This window comes from Manacus vitellinus, unplaced genomic scaffold (assembly GCF_001715985.3).
Source record: "Manacus vitellinus isolate BGI_N305 unplaced genomic scaffold, ASM171598v3 scaffold_0_pilon, whole genome shotgun sequence".
Taxonomy (NCBI): domain Eukaryota; kingdom Metazoa; phylum Chordata; class Aves; order Passeriformes; family Pipridae; genus Manacus; species Manacus vitellinus.
In genome coordinates this window covers 49,210,597-49,228,016 of record NW_021938789.1, presented here as the reverse complement: position 1 = coordinate 49,228,016, position 17,420 = coordinate 49,210,597, and the positions used below count along the sequence as shown (strand labels likewise).

The 17,420-nt window shown below is 41.6% G+C and overlaps 1 protein-coding gene across 4 annotated transcripts in view; it reads right to left on the bottom strand.

The window, feature by feature from the left end:
• The window catches only part of FAM13A (family with sequence similarity 13 member A), a 139,998-nt gene extending 128,499 nt beyond the window's left edge, over positions 1-11,499 (bottom strand). For all 4 annotated transcript variants that reach the window (XM_018072979.1, XM_029960830.1, XM_029960838.1 and 1 more), the window contains exon 1: positions 11,413-11,499. The gene's annotated coding sequence lies outside the window, so the exon portion shown is untranslated. The remainder of the gene's footprint in view (positions 1-11,412) is intronic.
• Positions 11,500-17,420: the final 5,921 nt, after the last annotated feature.

The following is a 17,420-nucleotide window of genomic DNA, read 5'->3' as shown; positions in this document are numbered from 1 at the left end:
CCTCACAACTTTTCCTCATCAGCACCCCACGGGGCCAATCACCCCTGTGCAGGGCAGAGTAAGATTCACCTGAACTTTTCCTAACCCCAGCCTAGGAGTAAATACATTCCTTCTTGCGCCTTTCACCCTTCCCACAGGGACATGTTTCCATATATCCTGATGTTCTTCTCCTCCCTTTACTGAACCACCACCCTTCAGGATGACGATTCAAAAGAAAGGTGTGATGAATGGGGAACAGCAGTATTCTGGCACCACAGAAATCAGCCAAGACCAGCTGTGGTATTTCACTGTAGGTTGCACCCTACTCAGGAAACCTTCACTGTTTTCCTTTAAGCAATTCAGAAAACCCTTAGAAAACAAAAAATCAGAAGCAGCCACGCCTATCACAGAGAAACAAAAAACTCCCAAAACCCAACAATAGAAAAGCATACCTCTGTACCTCTGAAATGCTATTTCCTTTTTTCTGGCTAAGGTGTTGCATCAAACAGCTGTCTCTTCCCTTTTCTACTCCTGAGGAATTTTATACTGCATGAACAGAACAACTGCAGGATGCGTGCATATTTATGCAACTTGTCATAAACTATGTCTAGAGCCACGAGAGCTCAAATCAGAGCAAATGCATTGTGAAAGACTGATGAAAAGTCTGTGAGACCCACCAGTTGTGTATCCCTAGCTTTTGTGACATATCATGCCTACCTTCCTTGGGCCACACAGTTGTTTCCTTTGGTTCTCAACTATGCTGTTATCATATGTGTGCAAGAATAGCTCGATGGCTTTTTAGCATGCCTGTCTTTTTAGGGGAGCCAAGAGAATATATTCTCTACCTGAGATACACACCTCCATCATTTACTCTCTAATTCCACATAACTGCTAAAAGCTAATGTAAAAACATTGCAAAGGACAGGCTAATAAAATCATGCAATGAATCAATAGAGGAAGAAAAATATTTTTTTTCCCCTTCCACTTGTTTACAAATAAGGCATATAACCTCAGATGTTGAAACAACATTCCCGGAGGGAAAGAACAGCTGGGATAGTGTTAGAAGTTCAAAGGAACTCCCTCACACCATTTCTGTGAGTAATGCCTTTGTGTCTGTGATACCATATGTTGCTTAACCTGACTATTATTCATCATTTCCATTGTAACATCAGAATTCAGCACTCATTTCATAACAGCTCACATAAAAGCAGGGTGAAAAGAAGTGAAAGAAGTGTCTACTGCCAGCTCTGGGATCCTTGAACATTACTGTTTCCTCCTGTTTAGCCTAGGTAGCCAGCTGCGGGATATTTGCTGTGACCTTCCAGGGCACTCACGAGAAGGCCAGCCTAGCTAAGCATGAGGCATACTCGAGTGACCTGCATAGTGTAAGACCTGGCAGCTGCAGGTGACAGGAGACAAATCAAGAAATCAAGAAACATGCAAGAGCAGCTCAAAATTGCCAAACTAACACGTTAGAGTAGGTTTAGATTACATATTAGGAAAAAACTCTTTACTGTAGGGGTGGTGATGTGCTGGAACAGGCTGCATACAGTGTTTAGGTCCAGGTTGGGTGGAGCTCTGAGCAACCTGGTCTAGTGGAAGGTGTCCCTGTCCATGGCAGGGGGATTAAAACTAGATGATCTAGAGGTCTTTCCAACCTGGGCTATTCTGTAATTCTATGATCTGTCTGACAGGTTTGTCTGCATCAAGTAACTAACCAGAACTTCTCATCCAAAAAGCAATGACAAGACACCTTTTTTTAAAGAAAATTAAAAGGCATGCAATAAAAAGCATGTGATTTACTTCAATCAAGACGTCTATGTGAAGTATTGAAGTATTACTGAACTGCTTAGACTCTGAAATACAGCTATAATGGTAAGGAACCAAGGAAAAATAAATAGCTATCAAATACCTGAGTCCAAATTAATGTATAGTTTAAGCAGCAGGGTTACCAGCCTACTGAATCAATGAGATGGAGGCAGTCATACTAATTATAAAATTATTTCAAATAATACCAAGTTTCTTCAGGCGTACCTAATTGCAAATTTAAACATGTCTATGTAAATTGACATTTGCAGATTTGGTGATCTCAGCAATTTTTCTGTAAAAACAGTAGCATCGTAAGACTGTGTGATAATTTAGGTTATGATCTGGGAAAAACTGGATTTTTAGAACAGCAATAGAATACTGAGAGCAGGAGCTGCTGCTGCAACACCAGCTTCTGGCTTGCAGCACAACAGAGAAATCTCTCATCTCCCCAAATCAAAACTACAACAAAGCAATCAATTTTTGCCTGGGCAAATTGCTATCCCTTCATGAAGCCATAGTAAAAACCACCATGTTGTTAAACTTATGTGGAAGAGTAAAAGCATAAAGCATGTTACACAATTTCTACCTAAATGCAATGCAAGCTGTCTGACAGCCAGACTGCTCCTGAGGATTTTACTTCTCTGTAATGCAGCCTACGCCTTTGTTGCAAAGAAAGAGGGGAGCAAAGACACACCAGCACTTAGGCTCAGCCTGCCAGTAGTTGGGGCTAGCAGCACGGTCCTGTATCCTGGTCTCCTGGGTAACCAGTGCTGGAGGACACAAAATAAACAAATACTCAAACAAACTAACTCTGCCAGGCAAAATGTGCCTTCTCACCTGGCAGCTGCAATTTGATCAGTTTTCTGTGGACCGTTGCTTCTTAATGATAATGCCTGCCCTTCAGTGGCACTAGACCAAATTACACTGGGTTTTGGAGTCAGAATAAGGATGACTTTCCCCAGGATGTTGTTCTTGTAAGTGGATTAAACATCTTAAATATGTAAAACTAGTATTAATTTTGGAGGGTTTTGTTGCTTTTGTGAAAAAATACGTGTCTACCTTGCATTTCCACCTGAAAATCAGACAGCGAAGGGACTAGAAACTATCTCATTTTCCCTTCATTGTGTTGTCCAAATGAAGAAACACCAAAATCCACTGGGCAGAAGATGGAGGACAGAAAATTAAACCAGCATTTTTGAGCGCTCTTTTACTGAAAGATGGAGCAGGGATTTGTTGTGTGACTCTTTTCCAATGTAAACCCTACAGAAATGGCAGGTTGAATTTTTAATGTCTTCACAGCACCTTTGCCCTTCAAGGCAGGGGAGGATGCAGGAGAAAGAGAAATCTTATATGAAAGTTACGATTCCAAAGTAAAAAACCAAATTGTTGTTCTTGAAACACAATTTTGAGTTTTACCAGCCCTTGAATAATGTTCTGCTGCTCAACATTATCTATGACAACCCATTTTATTAATGCAAAATTTCCTTTAGAAAAAGTCAATATTTTTTGATGGCATTCATTACTACATGTGACTCCTCTGAAAACAGAACACTCTGAATGACAAGTACTTCATCATATAAACAGCACTGCAAAAGAAAGCACAGAAATAATCAGTGGTGATAAATAGGAGAAAGGATTTATAAATAAATTATTTTTTATTGTAGGTCAACAATGAAAAATGTCCAGAACCTACATTTTGATATAACAGTTTCAGGGTAGGAGAGATATTTTTTTTAAGGTTTATGATTTCTGATACTTGAAGTTTCATTTTCTTCCTCTCCTCACTCACCTATTTTGCCTTCCTTCCCCTCCAGGTAACTCTAAACACAAATTTCATCTAAGTGCTGCAGTGTTTGGTCTCTCTAGGCCTCCCACATCCTGGAGCAAACCAGTGAGAGCGATTACAGCTATTCACAAAGACAGCAGTTGTCCCAAACTGGTGATGAAAGGATGTATCACCTCATAACATGGATGATGAAAGATGGGATTTTGTGTGCTCAGGCCCCTTTCATCACCCCTATATGTGTGCAAGGCCTAAGTAAATGCTGGCTAAATGAAGGGCTGAGCCTGCTAAACACTTGCCTTTAGCTCAGAAGGAATGGGAGGCTTCACTACAGTAACTTACAGAAAATAAATATGTGTGTGATGTATTTTCTACCAAAACCTTTCAGAGGCTGTCCATTGCTGTGTTATGAAATGGAGCCTGTTAATCATTTCAGCCAAGCTACCACCACTGCCAGCTAAACATCAGATCTGCAGGGCAAGGACCTGCCCGGGCCATGTTTTAGCCTGAATTTCTTCCCTTGGCCAATTGGGACAGAACCTTTGTGGGTATTTGATGACTCTTGAAGTTAAAAACCAAAAATAAAGCAGGTTGTGTAAGTGTAGAAATGATTTAGTTGACTAAATCAATAGTCAGCTATTGTCTGACTAATCATCAGCACACTAATCTCTACTTAGTGACACACAGGTATTTTTAGAGAGAGGTTTGCCTCTTACTGTTGCTGCAATGTTTTAAAATTAGACATGGAATTGCAAGCAGCTCAAATGGTTTGTGGCAAACTACATTACAGAGATGTTTTAATTTCAACAAAGCTAAGAAGCATTCTTTTTTCAGACCCAAACATCCTTCAATAATAGCAAATTATTTAAAAATTAATGTATCTTGCCAGTATGCAGGCTCCAAACAATAGCAATAAAAGGAGGTCCCTGAGTGGGCAAGGATCATAGAGATTCATTCCTGGAGGAAAAACAGCATTTTCATACCTGGCCTAAACTCGGGCTTACATCTCCATCTTGTGGCAAAAGGGGATGGGTGCAAGGCAGCAAAAGGAAATTACACTTTGTGGCCGAGGGTAATCCGCAGTTTCACAACGAACCAAGCAGCAGGGATGCATAAGGCATGTCCTCTTGCTAAAATCTCAGCAAAACTGCATTCCAAAGAGTTTTGCTTGGTGTAGAAAGTGTCTCCATCCCAGCATTGTGCCAACCAATTAAAGAAATCTGCTTGCCATAGTTCAATCCCATCTTACCAGGGGAAACCTAAATTTCATTTAATTTCATGGACTACTGGTAAGTTTTGGATCAGATCTATTAGTTAAAACCAAGCAAGAAAACCAGAAAAGCACTGCCAGAAGAACTGTACCGTGGACACAGTGCTGCCCTGCCAGGCTCAATATGCTCATTGTTTGTGGGTGTCTGACTTTGAGCACACACATTTTAATACACCTACCCCACTTCTGAGACAGACATATTTCAGTGTGGTTAGTGCTTAGGCTGGGTGATGTATGTGGTCCTCCAACTTAGAGCAAGGAAGAGCAGCATGCTGTGTTCCAAAAGTTATAGTTGTGTTTTTTACCCAATATCAGCTACTAAGGCATTTTATAATGAACTCAGAAACACAGGAAGCAGTTGAAATATGGAGACACGGGAAGATCAGAGTGCCAAAAAACATAACAAGCCTACAGTAGAATAAAAAGACTTCGTTGGAAACCCTGTGAGAATAGTAACGAGCTTTACAAGCAAATAAGAAATGTTCATCCCTTCTTTCTCTTCCCATCTCAGCCCCCACCTCGGGTTGTCAGTCAACCTTAGCAATTAAATTGTTAAAGAACAACATCTGTAAAAGAAAAGAGAATAGCATTTTTATTCTATCCCACAGTGAGCTACATGGTTTTAAAAATTATGCTTGGTGAAACCTGCACACATTTTTAAAACCAGGCAAATCCAGGCAGCAGCTGGCAGGACTGCAGCATGCTTAAAGATATCTAGAATCCCCATGGGACAAGAGTGTGGGAGCTTGTGCTGCTGTTCAGACACAATTCTGAGGATATTAGTGGGATGTCTACACAATTCCAAAGATGTTCAGACACACTTCTAAGGATATTAATGGGATATCTATCCTATGCAAAAACCCTCAAAAATTTCAGCCTGTGTTCCCAGCCTAGAACACCAGCACAATCCAGCCTCTATGTCTGGCTACTTCTCTGTACCCAAAGCAGTCCAGAACCTTAGATTTAGGCAGATTGAGACCCCACTGGAATCTGGCTGTGAACTGGACAACATTGTGTGAGCTCAGCTAACACATGGTAATGAGGCAGCCTTAGCCTAAGATTTAGGCTTAAGTCAATTGAAAAGAGGATCCAAGCTCTTGAATCTGGGCTAAACTTTGAGAAAAGGTTGCAACACAGCCCAGTGTTTGCGATGCTCCTATTTCAAGAGTTCCAGTCACTCCAGGCAATTGTCAGAAAGTAGGCAAGAGTTTCCAGGATTCCCCAGGGAGATAAATAGGAAGGAAAAGAAAAAAGTTTGAGGACAATAAATGTTTTTGCTTTTTTTTTTTTGCTATCATATTTTGGTGAAGGAAATATCTCCAATATTACATATCAAAAACGTTCATCTTTCAGTGACCAACTACATGCAGCAGACCAGGTTAATTTTTTTCCTCCTGGAAATTTCTTTTTTTATGTGTGTGAGCCCAATCTCACAGGTAACAGAAATCACACGTCCCTTATTGCAGGGTAAAATGAACTGTGATCAACAGAAGAGAAATATGTAGGCTGGGCCTAAATAAAACTTCTCTACATTTAGTATTTTGTTGCCTTGACAATACAAGTCTGTGTAAATAACAAATAAAGGCTCTGAGTACCAGACTGGAGAGAGCCACATCTGATGCAGGGAAAGGATCCTGCCCATTAATTTGTATGAGTAGAGAAGCCTACATGACAGGATTTGGACACTAGAGACAATCCACTCATGAGGGAACTTCCACTTAAGCTCTGTGGTGCAAACATATAACACTTGCATTTAATCTGACTCTGCTTTAGGAATCTCTGGTCTATGAGGGGTTTGTCATTGCCCATGAGGAGAGCAAACGTCATCCTGTGTGTTAAATCTCTGAGGCCATATTGTGGCCCCCCAGATGCTCTGCAGAGGATAAGAAGGAAGATCTTGTGGTTGCTGTCATTGCCCTACAAGTTTTTTTAGTTATATTTTTAATTTATCAGGCATTTACCAAGTGTGTAAAATAATCACTATGTGAGTGAATGGCATTTGACAAGTTGATTTACCATAAAAGTCGGCAATCCCAGCTGAAGCCAGCTCAAATGGTCTTCAGAAAGCAACCTGTAAACAAACCTGTTTTGGTTGGAAATTGTGCATCCTGAAGCCAAGCAAAACTCAGTCACAACAGATTTTATAAATTTGTCTTTGTCTGGGTTTTACAGACTTCTTTACTGTTTGTTCAGCATCCTGAAAGCTAGTACCAAGGAGAGATCTAGAGCTCAGCAGAGTCTTAGCAGGAAAAAAAAATTTTTCTTCAGATTTTTTTTTTTTGTAAAATGTTAGCACACACCATTTTGGCTGAAAAACTATTATTTCAAGTCAGAAATTGCCCCACCACAGCACACTGACATTCTGGCCAGATGATCCCTGCTCCTACCCTTTTCTTTAGTGGAAAGGCCAAGATCTGCTTTAGCTGTAGCCTGATAATGAACTGTGATGAAAATACTAGGATCTGTGATGTGGTGTGTTTCCAGCTGAATCAAAGAATCAGTTCTGCTATTTGAGGTATTGGCATAAGCTCACCTGCAGTACTGTGTTCAGTCCTGCTTCATAAGAGGTTAATTTAAATGAAGACAAGTGCGGAAAAGAACTAGCAGGATCAAATAGAGAGGAGAAAATTCAGCTTAATGTTGGAAAACAAAGACTGGAAACAAATATGATTGCTTGCTGCTACAGTATAGGAGACACCAGAGAGAGGAGAGAGTTGTAATGTATGGAACAAATTTGGAAAAAGTCAAACTGGCTTCTGTGGCTTGTGAATAATTTTAGGGTAGAATACAAATATTTAAAACCTGGTCAAGTGCTGGAGTAGCCTTTTGTATGGAGGAGTAAAGGCCAGAAACCTAAATGGTCTGATACTGGATTATGTGACGGGAACATTGTTGCAGCAGGAAGCAGTTCCAGGGACCCAGTAAATTTTTTTCCCCATGTGTGGTCCAAGGGCAGGCTTGATAGGGAAAGCCACATGACATGGCAATTCTGGGTCACACTGTTTTACAGAAACTGAGTTTCAAAACTGAAATCTTTTTGAGTTTGGGACTTTCCCTTTTTCAGCCAAAGAGACTTATCCATGGGAAGCAGACACATTCCACAAACATGCTCATTTAGTCAATAAGCTGTTTTCCACTGAGAAGTCGTTCATCTGGAAATTTTCAAGAAGCCCCAGCTCTAACATCTGCTTAGATGCAAACCCCTTGGGCAATAGCCTCCATTCCTTGTTTCTTCAGTGTCAAAGACCCTTGGTGAGATAGACAAATAAAGGATGACCAGGCAAGGGAAGTAGAGAGTTCGTCCAGCTTCTGCCATCTCGCCTTTCCATGGGCTGTCTGGGAGAGGAGAGGGCAGTGAGTGACTCTGACACATTCAGACAGTGGCTAGGCTGGAGAAGGGAGCGCTGCAAAGATGTAAACCGTGTGATGAATGTGACCATAGAAAACTCAAACACAACTTTGCAGTGCAAAATGTCTTAACAGAATACTGCTGAATGAAAGGGTAAAATAATAAATAACAATAAATTATCATTTTCAGTTAACTAGCCATGGGTTGTATAGATGTCAGGAACACGGGCCACAATAAAAAACACCATGTAAATATTTGAAAAATTCCATTCCAAGAGGAGAAAAAATGGGATTGAAGAGCTTGGATTTATTTTAAAGATTCCAATACAAAATTGTTCTATTTAAGAAGAAATCAAGTTTTATCCACTGCAGCAGAACCCTTCTCTCCTACTTGCTTGCTCACTCATCCTGTGACTCATGCAGAGCTCTGTATATCTTATACATCTGGAATAACAAATTTTCTTCCTGGAGAAGATTAATCCTTTGTCAGGTTTTCCACATTTTTGCCACCTACAAGTGTATTGGGAAATGCCATTCAACAAGCTTGAGTTAGAGAATTCAGCTCAGCTCTTTCACAAAGCTTTTTAAAAGCTTGATTATCAGCAAGATGCACAGGGGATGCTTAGCCACATTCATTTCATGATCTCACACTGCCCACAGCTCAGGAGTTCCAAGTACAATGCATAATTTTGGTTTGTAACCCAGCTTCTTTGCAGTGTCAGCTAGTCAAAAAAAACCCCATGCCCGCATGCATATACACATACACAATATGCTCCCTGCTGCAGAAAGAAAGAGGATTCTCCATGCTTGGGAGTTTCTGTGGGGAAGCAGTGGAGACAGCAGCTCTCCTCCACCCTGGCCAAAAAAAAAAGGATGTGCACAGATCTCACTCAGACATGACTGATTGCTCTGATTTACTCTTGGGTTGGTTTTTTTTTGTTTTGTTTTATTTTTCCCATAACCTTCTTTTCCTGCTATAGCTGACAACTGATTTGGTGCCTTTGCCAGCTCGGAGGCTGTAAGGTAATTTTTACTGTGTCTCTCCCACACAGTAATGATTTGGAGTCACAGCACCCTTGCCTATAAAAGGGAACATAAAGCAGTGGGGATCACTGCCACTTGCTGTACCTGTCCTGAGTGGAAATGGGAAAGTCTGCATGCACAGATAATTGTGTTTATATTTCACAGACCATAGGGGTAGTAAGGGTCATACAGGCAACAGGGAAGGTCAGTGAAAACAACATAGCTTGCATGTAGATGAAACAATTATAAAGTCCAGTTTCCTTGAATAGTTATATTCACCATGACAGGAAAGGAGCACAATCCCCATTTCACAGTGAAGATATAGATGGATCCTGCAGTGCCCCTCTGGCAAGGCCTCCCTATGCTTCATTTGCAACTTGGGGGGGCAAACAGTAAGGAAAGAGTATGCCCTGTGAATACCCAAAACAATAGACACCCGTGGCTCTGGTCCCCCAGGGGATGCTTATCATCAAGGACACCCCAAAACCATGGGCAGTCAAAGACAGGACCACAAATGCCCTTCTGACATTTTGACTCAGCACTCTGAGTTAGCAAAGAGTACCCTTGTTTGTAGCATTAGAGAAATTTTCAAAGACAGTGCTGGAATTACAAGGGAGTTTAGATTCTCCAAGGAATTCTGCTCCCAGAAGTACACAGCATACAGAGGTACATAACAGCACAGGAATACAGCATTGATGTGCACTACTCACTGAAGGACACCTCTGTGCACTCAACCTCTTGGGATCGGTCTTCATGAGATGCCTTAGAGTAGAGTCAGGATTCAGAAGAGGAGAAAACAGCAACAAGGTAATTTTCATAACTCATGTCCTGCTGTGAGTACTTGCTAATAATTGCTTTCACTCTGGATTACAGAACACAACACATGATGGCACACATCCATTCAACCTCATCTGTTTGCCCAATCCATTTTCTATTCTTTCCCTACCCAAGCAACTTCTTCCTTTCCCACTATTCTGAGTCGTATGCAAAAAAAGGTCACTCTTAAGTATCAGCACAGGGATCTCAGAGAAAACCAACAGATCATTGCCAATGGACTGATGACATTTTCACCTGTCCAGTAGCACAGGTGAAGAAGGGGCCTGGAGTTTGCCTTGCAGCAATCCAAGCTGAGCTTTGCTGTCAATTGCTTTTTACAGAGGTTGGCAATGGACAGAAACAGGCACCCATCAGGGCACTGAAAGAAAACGCTCTCCTGAGGAGAGCAGCACCAGGGCTCTGCCTGCCAGCTCAGGGCCACAGGGAGGAAATCCCCTTTATCAAGCCACCCTGATTCATGAGAAGTCAAAATAATGACACGAAGGATAACAAGTCCCAGAATAACTCCAATTAGATGCATTTGTGATTAAGGACCTCAGAAGACAGCAGCAGGGGGACTGGAGAAAGGTACTGACCTGAAGAATACCCTCTGTATGCCAATGGGGAGGAAAGGATGGTGCAGCACAGGGAAGCAGGGGAGATGAGGTCTTGCCCAGCCCAGGAGCTACTCAATGGCAAAATTTCCTCCTGTTGCCTGCAGTGAATGCCCAAGTGCTTTAGCGGTGCTGAAATACTTCACAAGCACTTGTCAGTGGTTTGGACATGTTGAATCATAGGTTAACCAATTAACTGAGGAGCACAAGTAGAACACCTGAGGACTAAGGTGCTTGTTCACACCATCACTGCTACCCCATCTGACTGTTACTACAGTTAGTAACAGCCAACAGAAGCACCTCAGTTTTTAAGTCAGCTTCATAATTTATATTCAGACATGGTGCTGAGTGTCTTGTAAGCACCTGATTTTTTTTCCTCCTGTTTGATATTATCTATGTCTAATCTTTAAATCCAGACAGAACTGGTATGTTCTTCAACTGTTTGGTGGTTTTGCTTCAATTTGCTTTTTCTTCTTTTACTTTTCTGTTGAGCAGATCTTTAAACTGCTGTCACTTACTGACTTCCTTGTGGCATACATTTATACAACACCCCCAAATTCTACTGCAAAAGAACACTGTTTAATCTGCATCACTCAGAACTGAGGAGGAACTGTAACACGGGCTGTCTGTACAGCTTTAACTTGACCCCAAAGGCAGATGCATCAATATACAGCCCTTAATGACACAATCATACAGTGTTTTTCTTCAGAGAACGCCGTGGCAATTTACCACATGAGCAGTGTTTTCATTTCTGTTACTGAGTATCTCACCCTAAGCCTTGTGCTGGACAATCAGGCTGGCATATTTCCTGCAGAAGATTCAGTCAGAGGAACACAAGGGAACAATCCCTCTGTTCATCCCATCCCAGCCCTTGCTCTAACCACAGTTGCTGCTGAACCCAGTCATTTGTTTCTGCCAGAGTCTAGAGAGTCCTAGAGACATTAAGTTCCTATGCTTGGCTGAGGTAGAGGAAATAGGTAATTTTCATGCTTCCTGCAGGGTTGGTAGGCCTGTAGGCTTACTCCTTTGTGGACACCAGTGTCTCCCCCTTAAAATCCATGTCCATACCTCAGGTGTCCTTGGCTCTGCAGTACTGGAAACAACTGCTTTTTTCCTGGTACTCATTCCCATGTCGATGCTGGCCACTTGTGATTATTCTGTTTCCTTGCCTATGATTTTTTTTTTAAAATCTTTCAGTTTCCTGGACCAGAGCAGTGGCTCTGTGAATGCTGGAGAGCAACTAGCAGCAGCATGAGAAATTGATATTCTCTTTAAAAAAAATTAGATTTATAAGTGAAACATCCTGTCCTGGAACAACAAAAAAGGCCAAACAGAGGAACAAGAAAAGTTTGTTCCTTTTAGCATGAGGGTAAAGCTAGAGTGAATAATAAGGTGGTTGCTTTCCAAAATTTGGGGCTGGGGCTGGAGCATCCATGGACCTTCATAATACTCATTTCAGGATAAAACTGCCTTTTCTTGAACTAGATAAGGGATTGTGACTCTGCAGAGCCAGGGGGTCCAAAGTCTTATGGAACCCTGGGAGGGGAAAAGAAATTACAGGTTGCCTAGTAGGCATATTGGCAGGCAGGATGTTCAGGCAGCTCTTCAAAGTGTGGATTGTTATAGCCTCCTATTTAAACATGTAAATTGTATGGTTAATAAAATGCACAATGGCTTTTATCAGCTCATGATTATAGTTTGGGTCAGCTGATCAAGAGGTTACATGCTTGAAGAGATCTATGTCTCTTCATCTGTATTACCTTGCCTGACTTAGACCCAGGTTCAGAAGATCCACGGCCCATATCTTGATGTCAGGGGAAGAAAGGAAATCATGTTTTGATGGTTTTGCAAAGAGGCAGATGCAGTGGATTGGCAACAAGGAAGAGAAGGTGATACTGGCCCCCAGATTGGCATAAGGACTAACAAAGGCATGTGGAGAAGACTAGGCAAAGTGCTGGAAGAAAGAATATGCCTGGTATTTGTTACAAACTCATATGGGATGCTTTGGTGACATGCATCTGAAAAGAGGGCCCCAATAGCTTTGAAACAGATGTGCAGAGCACTGACAAGAGATTTGCCATACAGACTCTGAACAGATTGCTTGCAGTGAGAACAGAGGTGGATGCAGTGGCTCTCCAGCATTGCTGCTGCTGGGAGGTGAGGAGAAAAACCTCTTTAGGTGCCCTCTTTTCATTTCGCTAGTCATCTCTGCTATAAATTATAACACAGATCTTGTGTCCTGCTATCCTGAAGGCAGTAGATGGTGCTATTGATAGCACTATTAATGCATATGCTAATCAAGTAAAAGTTATCCATAGATGAACAATGTTAAATGCTTGTGTATTCCTCATGTTCTTCATCTCAAGGAACCTTGAGACACTTGCAAAAATTTAAAACCTGCATTTTTATGTAAGTTTATGTTCAACCTCAGTGCAGCCACTCTTCTGTGTGTCAACACAGCCCTCCTCCAGAGAGAAGACAGAAGAAGATAGCAGAGTGATTGTAAGTGGCAAAGAACCTCGTTACACCAAGTCTCACTGAGACTTGAGAGATAATTTCAGGACGAAGGGTGCAAACAGCCAGGTTGGAATCTGGCAGTGCTAATTTAAATCAAACTAATCTCTCAGTTTTACATGAGAGCCCTTAACAACTTGAGGTCAGGCTGTCATCTCTATAACCTCTTGGGAAAAGCTGTTCTCAAAAGCCAGCACTGATTACCCTGTTGGCACATGGTAGCTGCTCTGCTGCTTTTCAGAATAGGGACTTGTGATCATTACAATAATTGACGGTTATTAGTCTCAAAGTAGCAGATTAGTCAAAAGCTATGGTTCCCAGTGGGGCAGAGGCAGTGCAAAGACACAGTTCTTACCGGAAACAATTTAGAAAGGCAACTCCTCCACCTCAAAAAATTAAATTACATCATCAGTATGACAAAGTTGAAACCACTAATTTCTGACTCCAGATCAGTCACATTTAGAGGAACTGGCTAACTCCTTTTGTACCCTGTACAAAGTTCGCATTACAATCAAGATCCATGCATCCTAGCAGAGATGCTGACAAAGAAATGGGCCAATACACACAGCAAAGTGTCCCCAAGGATGCTGAACTGGCTGACTCAGCAAGACACTCAGTAGTGTGCTTTATGTTACCAAGCTTTGTGGAAAACATCTGAGGTCCCATAAAACCAAGACTGGAATTTCTATAGCTAAAAGTATCAGTGCTCATAGGAGAGGCAACTCCTTATCTGTGGAAAAGAGGTGCTCAGAGCCGTGATGAGTCTAAGTTTTCCTACATATCTTAAGTCTTATGTGTTTTGAGATCCATGTTTCAGGCTATATACAGCCCTTTTCCAAATGCATCCAAACACACACATCCAGCTCTGCAAAACACATACCAAGTATGAGAACAGCAGTCTGGTCCAGCTCCCAGTCCACCTTAATAATCACCATTATTTTCTATCATTTTCCTTTGCTAGCAGCAATTCTTTAAATTGATCTTTGAATGTGTACAATTTTGTACTCTGTAGATGTCTCAGGCAAGATTTAAATAGCAGCAGATTGTGTTTCAAGCATTTCACATTGATGGAAATTAAAGGCCCATTTCCCAAAGCTTTTAAATACGTGCTTAATTTTGGACACATGAGCAATGCTATTGACAGCAAAAGGATAATTCACATGCTTTGCTGTACTGCTGCACAACAGCTGAATGACAATACAAATTGCTCAAGTGATATTCATGGGATTACTCTACATGTTTTCTTTCAAAAAAAATAAGCCTGCAGGAGGGATATCACTTGGCAACATAATTTAGCAAGGGGAAGAGGACCTGGTGACAAAGTACACATGGGAGCCTGAGGTACAGAGAGTCTCTTTTGTCTCAGTCTTCACAGTTAAGACCACCCTTAAGCAATCCAAGGTCCCTGACACCTGCAAAACTGGAGCAAGGAAGACACAGCCTTGGTGGGAAAGGAGCAGGTTCGAGGATATTTAAACAAATTGGACATACATTAATTCCATGGGCTCTGATGGGATGCACCCACAAGTGCTGAATGAGCTAGCAGGTAGCACAAGACTGGGGCCAGTCTTGGTGATCTTTGGTTGTGTTGCTCAGGGGAGATTTCTGACGATGGAAAAAAGGACACTTCTGTCTTCAAGAAGGACAAGAAAGAGGATCCGAAGTACAAGCTAGTATCCCTCACTTTGATCCCCAGGAAGGTGATAGAGGAAGTAATTTCTAAACACACAAAGGACAAGATGATAGAGTAGTCAGCAGGATTTCTGAAGGGTCAAGCCTGACCAACCTGATAATAATGAGATGACTGGTGAGGGGAAAGAAAAGGATGTTGTTTATTTGTTCAGTGGACTGTAGTAGGCTTTCAATTCTATTTCCCATAACATCCTCTTAGACAAGCTGATGAAGTACAAGTTAAATAAATGGACAGTAGATTGAAAACTGTCTGAACTGCCAGACTCGGAGTCATGATCATGAAATCCAGTTGTGGCATGACCACAACTGGAGACCATTCACTAGTAGTGTACCCAAGGAGAGTATGCTGATGTCAGTACTGTTAGACATCTTCATTAATGATTTTGATGACAGGGTGGAGTCTACCCTCAGCCAGTTTGCTGATGACACAAAACTGAGAGGAGTGGCTGATACTCAGGGGGGCTGTGCTGCCATCCAGGGGGACCTGAACAGGTGAGAAGAGAAAGCCAGGAGAAATGGGCTGACCTAAACCTCATGCAGTTCAACAAGGCCAACTGCAAACTCCTGCATCTGGGGAACAACAACCCTACATCTCAGTACCTTGTGGAGGCCAACTGTTTTTACAGCAAAGGACTTGGCAATCCTGGTGGACACCAAGTTGACCATAAGCTATCATTGTACCCTTGTGACACGGAAGACCACCAGCTTCTTGGGGGGGCATTAGGAGGAGCATTGCCAGCAGAAAGTGATACTTCCTCTAGTGCTCGTGAGACACACATGGAGTGCTGAGTCCAGTCCTGGGCTCCTCATACAAGGAAGATATGGATTTAATGGAGAGAAACCAGAGAATGGGCCAGAAGATTATTAAGGGACTGGACCATCTGTCATACAAGGAGAAACTGAGAACTAGGACAGTACAGCCTTGTAAAGAGACAGCTGAGGGAGGATCTCATCAATGTGCAAAAATATCAGATATGGGGGGAAGGGATAGAGAAAACTGAGCCCTTCTCAGTGCTATCTAGTGACAGGACAAGAGACAATGGCTACAAATGGAAGTACACAAAATCCCATTCAAACATAAAATTAAACATATTCTATTTTTTCCTTCCTGTGAGGGTGGTAAAACAGTGGCACTGGTTTCCCAGAGAGGTTGCGACATCTCCTTCATTGAAGATATTCAAAACTCAACTGGTCATGGCCTTGAGAAACCTGCTCTAGATGACTCTACTTTGAGCTTGGGGGTTGGTCTGGATGAACTCCAGATTCACCTTTCACACCCAACCAGTAAATGGCTGTATGAACTGCATCTAGAGGAAAGGAAAAAAAAAATTCACAAAGTATGAATAGAAAGCTCTTTAACAAAATTTGAAAAAGTACTTATTTGTGATTGACTGAGCAATTTATAAAAGTGAGGGGCAGCTTTACTCAAGGGAAAGAAGTAATTGCCTTGTTTCATCAGCTTCTAATATGCTTAAGTTCATGCTTAATCACATTAAAAAACACCCAAACAACTCTATCATTCCTATTTTGTATTGTTTGTCGCCTTTTGTGGTATAAAAGATATCCCAAAGATAAATCTATGGATTGCAAACTGGCTTTGAAAATTTGCCTTGTGATAAATCATTGTTTTGACCAAAAATGTTTAGTCCCATTTGTTCTCAGATAATCCAGCAGCAGCTGCCACAGATGCAGTGCTAAATTTAGATTTACATTAAGATTTTTCATTTTACTTTTCCTGGTGGGTAAAATATAACTTTTAAAGTACAGCAGTAGAGCTGCCTTATTCAGCTCAATCATGAAATAATGGTCATTGCAATATACTCAAGCTGAAGGCAGTAAAAGCCCATTATCCTGCAAGTGGTGATTTTTGAAGAGCTAACCTTCTAGCTACATCTTTACTATGTCTTTTCCAAAGCTGCCAATGCTACTGTGTTTACATCACAGTCTAAATGGACAGTACTTATTAAGGTTTAAATTGTCTAAAGAAAAAGTACAGCCTAGCACAACAGTTATATCCAGTTTGCTTTCTCTTTTTATCTTCTGCCTGCAAGGTTCCAGGAATGCTTTAAAAACACAGCTGCTCTCCTGCAAAAGTCCTTTCTGTTGTCAGCTGTGCTAAGGGGTGCTCTGTAGTTTCCTCTTTTGACACAAAAACAGCAAATGCATTTCAAACTTGCAGAAAATGCCAGTGAAACTCCTGGAATACTTATGGTTTCTCTAGTGCAGGCTGAGTCATATTAGCACCAAGATGCTGGGAAGCCTGAAATGCTCTTAGAAATATTGTCTCTGTTGGTCAAGCAAAGACTGAGTTCTCTAGGTCTGACTAATTGTCAACTTTCTGCAGACCTTGGAGATTTGCTGGCCTCCTTCACCATCCAGGGGAAGTATTAAGCTGATGAAGCTGCCCAGAACTGTGGCAAAGAAAACAAGGAAGGCTGCTATGGAAAAGAACTGAGTATTAGTATTTGACAGACTTTAATGACTATCCTCAAACTCATCTCAGCCTGATGCCAGTCATACCCATTCAGTTCAGTCCTTAATTCTAACATTTTCATGGTTTAGAGGTGGACTA